Genomic DNA, 11,086 nt, shown 5'->3' with positions numbered 1-11,086 from the left:
TCGAAGTCCCCTGGTTTAAGTCCTTGGCAAATCATAAATTTATAGGGGTGATATCTATTTTTACGCAAAATAAATTGAGCTGTGGATTTGACTACTCCTACATTATTTTCGATTTCCCTAGTTGATATTTCAGGGTTCTCAACAACTGCTTGTAAAACATTATTTTGGGCTTCTTCTGAAGATTCCTTTTTTCGAGATAAAACAGGCTTTTTAAATGAGCCATATTCTTTTAAATTTCGAGCCAGCTCTAAGAAAATGGACTTACATGGCTGCTTTCTTTCTGGATATGTATTAAGATACATTGCTGCTGTATTTACAGTATTTTTGTGGCACAAAATGTAGCACGTTAGAATGTCAAACTTTTCTTCATGGCTATAATGCTCACCCGGCATATTCGACGATAATAACACAATATTATCTATTCAACAATAAACAATAATAACGACAACAGTAACAATAACTCTAAAAACAACAACTCGACAAACAGGCTAACAACAACGACAATTACTATTTTATCGTGTAATTAAATAATATTTGACAGGCTCGGTGACAGGTATTTACGTCAAAGCATTTGTTTGCAACGCCTACTTAAAGATTTTTTTAAAAATAGAAAAAATGTAATTTTCCTTTAAACTAAAAAGAAAACAATGGCATGTGATACATCGTTGCATTCGTAATAAAAAATGGAATCAGATATAAAAAAATAAAGTTGATGATGGTTTCTTGAAAACGAAACGTCGGATATAAAATATAAAAATACCATCGTGTAGTACCTTAAAAGTGCCAATGAAAAAGTGTTATTCGTTTTTTGATATATTTTCAAATAAAGTCAGAAAAAAATAAAATTGATATTGCCAAATTCTCTTTTTTCCCAAATATCTCAGCAGGCCATGAAAATTCTTCAAGTTTCTAAACGGCATGTAAATAAGCTTTAAAGAACACACCTTTTTCCTAATTTAACCTAATCTTGGACACACTGTCCAAGAATTCATATATATATATATATATATATATATATATATATATATATATATATATATATATATATATATGTAACATATATATATATATATATATATATATATATATATATATATATATATATATATATATATATATATATATATATATATACTCAAAATGAATATAGAGACATGTTCTTAAAATGCAATAAGTAAAAAAATATGTATTATTCTGTCAACATTTATATTTATGAAATAGTGTATAGGTGCCTTTATTAAATTCAACTTACATTGTTTTCAAAATGATGTTTGGTAATATGCTTAAAAAGAAATACAAATGAGTATCACAAACAAATAAAATTTATTTCAGAAAAAATTAAGAAAAATGTACATCAATAATAAGTACGTTCACCCTTAGCTTTAAGACGATTTTGGAAGTGTTGATGATCCTTCAAACGTTTTTCCAGTTCATCCCAGAGCTATTCAATATGATTTAAATCCGAACTATCAGCTGGCCATCTCATGACAATAATATTGGGCTCCTGTAGGAAATTTCTCACGACCCTACGAGTGGCCTAGCATTATCTTGTTGTAAAATGAAACCAGCGCCCATAATAATACCACCTGCCCGGTACTGACGATGCCCAATAGGCTGAAACAGCTGTATACCGGTGGCTCTTAAATTGAAATCAATATGGGAATGATCAAAGAGTATATATATATGTATATATATATATATATATATATATATATATATATATATATATATATATATATATATATATATATATATATACTCTTATATATATATATATATATATATTTATATATATATATATATATATATATATATATATATATATATATATATATATATATATATATATATATATATATATATATATATCTCTAGAGTTCTCACGGAAAGGACTATGCTGAACTGTTTTTTTCGGGTATTTGATGCGTGCATGTAATATTATCTTCAATTTCACCAACGTTTCGACAAAATCTCATTTGTCATTATCTAGGTGTGCTGTAACGTGTTTTGGGTATCAAGGTGATAATCTTGCAACTTGACCATCCGACTACCTCATTAACAGAGCATATACTTTGTGCCTGCACTGCTAGGGGACCGAATCAGATCTTTAGAGTTTGACAGAGCCTTACTCTTACCATCTGACCTGAAAGACCACTCACCATACAAAATGATCAGCTTCGTTGAGAAGCTGGGTTTGTTTGGCCGAGTGGGACTAGGTGCGAGCCACAATAAACCCTTGCGGGTTGCGGTAGAGGGTCGAATAGACCCACTCACTTTGGATCTAACCTAACCTAACCAGTTCGTGGTGCAGGAGACGTGAGAGTTCTGATTTTCAGAGACATGGCGACTCCCGCTCTTCGTAGTCGAGCGAGAGACGTGAAGTTCCAAGTGTGAAGGGGCACTTATAGTCACACGTTGGATACGAGTCACGCATTGTCTCGCAGACTCGATCTTATCTTCCATCTACTATACCTGACTTTCAAGCTTCTGAATCGCTAGTCTAGGATTCCGTCTTTTCGATTCAGAAAGCGACTAAACACTGTTGTACACGATGGAGATAATTTGCCAGATGTCAGCGCTCTCTTTAAAAATTTCATAAAACCTCGCATTCCAAAGAACCACTTGCTGTAGCTTCACGGGCTTGATTTGGTGGAGCGCCCTATTTTTCCGATTATATCCATTGGGAGAAGCATCCGAGTCTCCTCTATAGTAGTGCCAAAGAGTGGTAGAACGGCAGCTTCCACCACTTCATTAGCAGGCTGAGAAGGAGCTTTATTGTTTAGACGTCGAAGAAGTTACATTAGCTTAAGTTTTGGGTGGAAAAGGAGGCATGCTTTGGATGTATTTCACATCAAAAAATATACATTCTCGATATTTAGAGTCAGTTGTTGTTATATTCAATAATCACAGAGGCGCCAAAAGTACGAACTTGATCTCAATCAGCCTTAATACTGAGTTCAGAACCATAGTTGAATCTTGAGGAATATCTGATAAATGCCTCATTATCACTATTATTATCATTTGCAAAACTATTATGAGAAATAATTCTGCAACTTACTCGGGTATTACTGTATGTTTATATTCTAATGATGAATTGACGCAAGGTGGGAATTCGGGCCTTATTTTGGACGTCATGATCTAAATTACTTTGAAATTTTCCACCTACATAGCGGTATTTCATAATTGGATTTCATTAAAGCACACCTGAATGCATTAATTAATGTTTTCAAAATAGTCCCATATTCAACATAGAAATGCTGTTTTGGGATTATTTCAAAGCGAATTCTGCATTTTATGCAGCACTTCATTCGTCTATGAGTGTCACAAACTTAAATAAGTAGTTACAATCTATCAATTTATTGAAAGTAGTATTGTGAAAAAAATAATGAAAAACTAAGTAAAAAAATATAGATTTGATCCTTGTGGTTCACCAAATGTGGCTATATATTCGATAGACATGAGACCATTGGACGTACTGCTTACGGTTGTGAAAATATGATTTGAAAAGGGTAATCATTTCATTGGATAACCCAAAAGTCGAAAGCTTGTTGGGGAAGACAATCAATATCCTCTGCAATTCATTGAGTGATTGTTACAAGATTGGTGGTTGTTGAACGTCTTCATGAAACCGTGTTGATTGGGGCTAATAATGTTGTTGACATGACAATAGATTGTCTTCTCAAGAAGCATCTTGAACACTTTACAAAAGTTGCATATGATAGAGATTGGTCTGTAATTTTTTATCTCACTTTCATCTCCTTTTTTGAAAACTGGGCAGACTTTCGACATTTTCCATATTGATTATTGAATAATTGAAGTTGTTAGTCGTTCAACCAGAGCTGGGGCACAATTTTTAATGATGAATGCTGGAATATGATCAGGTCCCGCAGTAAATTTAGGCTTTAATTTTTTTTTGGAGTTGGTCCAAATTCGGGCTACGGTTTACTTTCTCCACCATAACTTTGTTGAAATGAATATAATCAACTTCAACTAGGCTAGGCCCAAATTTAGAAGTAATACACTGGGAAAACATAAACAAAGCCTAACGGCAGCAATTGCCTTCTCCATTTCCAGTTCTTCCTTTTTTTTTGAGGTCTGTACTTGGGTTTTTTTTCGGTATCCTGGAATGTAAACGGTGAGAATAAGAAATATTGACTAGATGGTCCACTGGTAGCCTGAATTTGGACCTTTACTATGGCGTCGGATTGAGGTTAGTTATACACGAACAAGTAAGAGGAGAGGTAAGAACTATATATTGAAACCTCAGTATATTTATAATCAAACTCATCAGTAAGAATGCTGTTGTCATAAATCTAGATTATGTAATAAAATGAAGGAAATGTACCTGCAAAAGTTTTCAGATGGTCAAATCCAAAGAATATTTTACTACGTATACAGGCTGATTCACGGTGGATGGCACATTAGACGTTTCTGGTGAACCAGACAACGGATCACTTTGAAAATTCAATGGAGGGCATATTCGGACATTCTCTAGCCAACTAAAATATTTTCGACGATGCGGTGTTGCCGCTTCTATCAGAAAGCAGAAGCAACTTTGATTTTTCAAATGGAACACTCTGTATATAATATTATTTTTGGAATCTCCAACAATTGCCCGACAACTTTTCCTGATATTTCCCTATACCTATCTGTTACCGTTTTCGAAATAAAAATTAATTTCAATTTTTTTCTTCGAAAATCATGACTTCTAAAAATGCCAATATCTTTTAGTTAAGAAGTACTATGATATCGAAATTTGGTTTGGAGTTAGGTGATACTTGGACACTTCCCACACGTCAGCCTAATCTCCGTTACTTCAATACAGGGTGGTAAAAAAATACAGTTTTTTCGTTTGCTTGAAAAAGTTGCTGAAATTTGATTATTTTAAATGGAACACCCTGTATATTATTGAAAATTCGGAAAGCTGCTGAAATTTGCTTTCTTTCAATGTATATCATACCTATACCTTACTAGTCAAGTTTCGGACTTATGAACATTTATTTGTGAAAATGTCCCTTCAGAATGGTATTTCCATTCGGTATTTGGTAAGCAGGCCATGAATACTATTTGACAGTAGCGTTGTGACATTCTCCTAATAATATCGACATTTTCGTCACTTCAGAAGTTGCAAATACCTTCAAAACGATGGAACAAAACTATTCAAACGAAGTTCTTATGAATTTGTTTATTATTTTTGGACAGTGTGACAAAATTAACAGCAGAACATGTAGGAAGTTCAATGAAATGTATCCGAATCTACCGCCAATGAACCTCAAGAAATTTATACGAATTCAGAACAATTTCAATATGTTTGGATAAACTTTAAAAAAGCACCAAGAAACTTGAAATTGGAAATATTGATATGAATAATTATAAAAAAGTAAAACAATCTATGTATGATATACATAGAAAGAAAGCAAATTTCAGCAGCTTTCCGAATTTTCAATAATATACAGGGTGTTCCATTTAAAATAATCAAATTTCAGCAACTTTTTCAAGCAAACGAAAAAATTGTATTTTTTCACCACCCTGTATTGAAGTAACGGAGATTAGGTTGACGTGTGGGAAGTGTTCAAGTATCACCTAACTCCAAACCAAATTTCGATATCATAGTACTTCTTAACTGAAAGATATCGGCATTTTTAGAAGTCATGATTTTCGAAGAAAAAAATTGAAATTAATTTTTATTTCGAAAACGGTAACAGATAGGTATAGGGAAATATCGAGAAAAGTTGTCGAGCAACTGTTGGAGATTTCAAAAATAATATTATATACAGAGTGTTCCATTTGAAAAATCAAAGTTGCTACTGCTTTCTAATAGAAGCGGCAACACCGCATTGTCAAAAATATTTTAGTTGGCTAGAGAATGTCCGAATATGCCCTCCATTAAATTTTCAAAGTGATCCGTTGTCTGGTTCACCAGAAACGTCTAATGTGCCATCCACCGTGAATCAGCCTGTATATGTCTCATGGAACAGAACTATTCCTCTAACTGAGCAATGGGAACAACCTTGAAACTGTTTTACATTCTCTCTGCTAGGTTCCAGCACCTCCTTGTACTGAATATCACGCTAACCAGAATTTAGACCCTAGCCCAAATTTGGACCTTCTCCTTAATACATTTGATTTTAATTTCGATACTTTGCAAACTAGAAAAAGCATTTTTATCTGCAACAATGTTGTACAACACAGCTGAACGTGTGGAAATGAGAGAAATGAAAGTCACGCCAACTAGTAGCAACATTTCAAGGACTGGTACTGTTACAAACAAAAAAAGGATCAACCAAGATTATTGGACGAAGCAACGCATCATAAAAAATATTTGCTTCAGTGACGAGTGCACTTTTACATACGCAAAACCTCAAAAAATGTATTGATTGGGCTGGTATATTGGGAGATGCAATTATTGATCCATTATTTATAGAAGGAAATACAAATGGCGAAATGAATACTCACATACTAGAAAGATATATCGAACCTTGAATAAATTGAAGAATTGAACATATACTTGGAAGAAAATCCATAACATTTTCAACAGGATGGGGCACCTCCTCATCATATAGTTTCAGTTAGACAATGGGAGGTCCTATTGAATAGCCTCCTAGATCTCCGGCGCTTCTACTTGAGCTAATGGATGAGAAATAACATTTGGCAACATAAAATTTGCAATAATCAAATTGAATAGATGACAACTAATTTGACAAACGTAGCCTCAACAAAATGGCCATCATCAATAAATCAGAAAATATTATTCTGAATCGAACATATTAGTCAGGGGCCGCTACATAAGTACAAAATGTAAATCGATGGATTGAATGGAAAATATTTCCAGGAGAGATAATTTCCATGTGAGAAATTTTTTTTTGCTGTTTCCTTCTTTATCAGTTACCAAAACATGTGGAAATTTCCAAAGCAAAGCTAAAAGAAAGTAACTACAATAAAATCTCTTCATTAGGGTATGTAGTTCATACACAAGTTATTTCCAGAAAAAAGGAAGTGTAGGAAAGTCACCTTTCGAAACCACTATACTGTTCATATGGTAATTGAATAACTTGAAATTAACTTTTTTTGATGTTTTTATGAGAAGTAGATTCTGTTTTTTATTCAGTCAGATAAATAATGTTGATCATGGGGCAATCAAAACCATTTCTCAACTTCCGAATAACATGACTTTCAAATTTCTGAATGAATATATCACCAAAGTTTTTTTTTACGAATAAAATGATTTTTACCGTCCGTTATGTAGATATTCAAAAATAAACTTCCTTTGTATTTTCACAAAGGAAGTTTTCCATAAAAACCAAAACGAATAATTTCCACTAATCCGATGGTATATCAGTTTCACAGCCGACTAATTTTCACGTTTCCAAACGGTGTTCCTTTGCGGAAGGTAAGACAAGCGGAAGACTATTCAATTGGAAATTTCAATAGTCTATTTATATAGCTATAAAGATTTGTTTTTCCCCTCACCATATCTAAAAATAGAAATGAAACAACGAAAATAGATGGAAATGCCATGTGATGAATTCTTCCAACATCTCATTTATCATGAAGTCTAAATATAGTTTCAGAATGCCACAATTAAATTGATTATTCGTATTTTTGTAATGAATATAATGAATAAGACAAGAAAGGCGTTATTTTGATGATTTTTTTGAGGGAAACTAGAAAGTTAGTGGTCTTTGGTCACATGGTTTTCGAGACGCTTTAAATTTTAGTGAAGTAGAATCGTCCGCAACCAACTGATATTAATCGACCTAAGTAGGACTTCCGTACAATCTGATGAAAAAATATGTGTACAGAATCGGCCAAATTGGACACTTTTAGATGGAAACTCTTGTTTCGAAACTAGATAGATGAAAACTGATAGCTGTGTCTGGGGAAACAAATTTTATGAAAATCTTAATGGTGGAAACCGCATATTGATATCTACTACAGTTTCTGAGTTACAGCATGTTTGTCGAAAATGAGCATTTCTGAAAAGTTGCTGTGAAAATTTTTTCAAATGAGATATCAATAGTTATTGATGGAGAACTATTCTCCCAATGAGACACCCTGTACATCCTCAGAGGTATTTAGAACCTCTAAAGTAAAGTATTCGTCCCCTTAATGATGAATTGTTACTAATGGAGCTCATAAAAATATATTTTCAAAAAGACGGAGCTTCGCCACAGAGCACTGCAATCGTCTCCAATTTTTTGGCTCAAATTTTGAAAATAACTGGATAGTCAACCAAGGACCTAACCGTTGGCCGGCCAGATTGCCAGACCTAACGCCTATGGATCTTATTTTTTAACAGTTAACCACTTCTAGTGGCAGTATTGCAAAATTTTGCTTCTTTCACTCCTATTGAACTGATTAATTCGGCAAAAAACGTTCAGAAGGAGTATCACCTGTGTGTAGGAGAAGTTGGTAGACATTTCGAATACCTTTCCCGAAGAAACATGTTTCATTGTATGTTCTTTATCATTATCATTATCATTGTTAAAGTTTCATTCATCAGTAATAAATATAGTACATCAGTTCTATAGAAATTATCCGTTTTAATCACTGCTGTGAAAAGTTTTATCAACATTCGATAGGTACTACTGAACAATTTTTTTCAGAAAATTCTATTGAAATATGTAGGAATATACAGGGTGTCTCATCAAAAAATGATTTTCCGTCAATAACTATTGATATCTCATTTGACAAAATAAGTTATTCACACCAATCGACTCTAAGTTGAAAAGTGTTTCGAAAATGTTTTCATTGAAACATAAAATTTTTGCCAGAAAAAAAAGAATTAGGTCTCTATGTGCTCTGTGTGCTTCTCTAGAGTCATAGTTATACTGTACAGACGTCTTGAAGGCAATATATCTCAGGAAATTGTGCTGTGCCGCACTTTAGGTGTAACGTAATGGGGGTAACAAACTGTGGAACAGCAATCAAGATAAGATCTAACCAGGAAAAAATAAACATATTCAGTTAGGAATCACACGTTGAAAGGTAATCGTTAATCCTTGGCTCGCACAAGTTTCGACTTCTGAGGGTTGTCGTTCGTAGGGGTGCGACAACTTGGTAACGGAAAAACATATTTTAAACAGATTTTTTTCAAATAGCAGTGATGTTAGTGAAATCGCCGGTGGTTCGGTGGTTCTTTTCATGAAGCCGAGCATCTTCATGGTTTTCTGAATTATAGCGGAAATGCGTGATTTGAAGCTGAGTGTGGAAGTTTAGTATTACATCTGAATTTTTGGTTTCGGAAGCAGAATGTAGGGTCAGATTATATCATAATCGAAAGTGATTGGGCGATGTGTTCAAACATATACCATTTCGCGTACACAAGTTAGATTGGCCATCAATATTATTTTCGAAAGTCAATGTATTAGTCTCACTTCCAATTATTTCCAAACATTTCAAATTGCTCAGCAAAAAGCAAAACTTCACTTTCATTGAAGCAGCGAATCAGATCGTTGTAGAAAAGGTTCAACAACAGTGGTCCTAAGTGTGATTCTTAGGTTACACCCGATGTAACTGCGATGGTATGAGAATAGTAGAGTAGCCCTGACAGTTTGCGTTCTTTCCGTTATATAGCTAGTGAGCCACTGCAATACTAGACCATCAACACCGTATAAACAAAGGTAATGGATCAAGAGGTAATGATTAACTTTGTCCAAAGCTATGGGAGAACAGTGTACACAGAGTCACCTTGTGAACCCCTTTCCAGATCATTCGACACAAAATCGATTTATGTAATTAGACCCAGTTCCGCTGCCTTTTTGAATGTATATAATTGGTGAGCAACCGTAGGTGAGGAAGTCGTAAATGATGACCTCAAAAACTTCAGGGATTACTCTAAGAAAAGAAATGGGACGATTGAATACTCACGTCAGATTTGTGGCCAGATTTATACAGTGCATTTCTTTTATGCCCCCTTTTATGTTTTGAATGGGCAACTCAAAAAATTGAAGTTTGGGATCATGGATCATTTGTTTTTATCACTTCCTTTGGAACCTTCATTATCTAATTACTGTTAACACCCTAGCATCAATCTGATTCTCATTCACGCAGTTGAAACCATTTATATTACTATTATTTTTGATTTGTAAATAATATATATTTTTTCGTGACTTGTAAAGCCTGTGAACCTCTAGATTTAGATTTTCTCTTATTTTTTTCTCTCTTTTCTCGTTCTCTATAATTTTGTTTTAAGGGTTGAATGGAAGAGCAGTCACCAGTATCCTTGGATAGGGGCGACTGAATTCCGCCCTTACACACTATTATGGGATATAGTATTGAATTATCGTATTATAATTAAGTGTGAATAAAGACATATTATTTTTTTTTACCGTAGTGTGCGCTGGTCAGGCCCTATCCCCCGAAGTCCCGATACATTCGGGAGGGTGCACCAGCATAATCAACCAATGACCACTCCCCACACCGTGGGGTAAGTGATCATTGGGTCCGAGAATCATGTGCCCTGAGCAAACGCAGTGAGCCAAGAATGACAGCCTTCTGCATCTGTGCGGCTAAGATTTCTGCCTTAGTGCGGCAAGCCGGTATGATTTTGAGATTCGAGAGTAGAAAAGACATCATTCCACCAAGGACTTCAACAATCAGAACGACCATCTTGACAGAGTGATCTGGATAGAGTCTGCGAAGTTCGAAGAGAAAATCTCGATATTTTATCCGTTTTTCCTCATCTTTTTTGACGATATTCGTCTCGCCAGGAGCTGAAAACTCCACGACAAATATCGTTTTGGTCTTTTGGTCGAGAAGGACTACATCAGGCTTATTAGCTTGTATGAGCCTGAGGGTGGGGAACGAATAGTTCCAATAAATTCGGCACTTCTCGTTCCCCACAACGGATTCAATATCCCCCGGAGCGTAGGGCAACACCGGTGTCTCGTCAATACCGTAAGAGTGCCGTATATAGTAATAAAGCACTCTTAGGGCCACATTATGTCGATGGATATAGGCCGAGACCGCATATGCTGGACATTATTATTATTATTATTATTATTTTTATATGGTAATCCCAGCAACCCGATAAGGTTTTTCAAGTTATTTTTCGTTTATAAAAACGTCAAAAAATGTCAGTACG

Source organism: Leptinotarsa decemlineata, unplaced genomic scaffold, assembly GCF_025532065.1.
Source record: "Leptinotarsa decemlineata unplaced genomic scaffold, Ldec_3_MD MMD2_tig00000251_RagTag_RagTag, whole genome shotgun sequence".
Classification (NCBI taxonomy): domain Eukaryota; kingdom Metazoa; phylum Arthropoda; class Insecta; order Coleoptera; family Chrysomelidae; genus Leptinotarsa; species Leptinotarsa decemlineata.
This window is presented reverse-complemented; position numbering follows the sequence as displayed.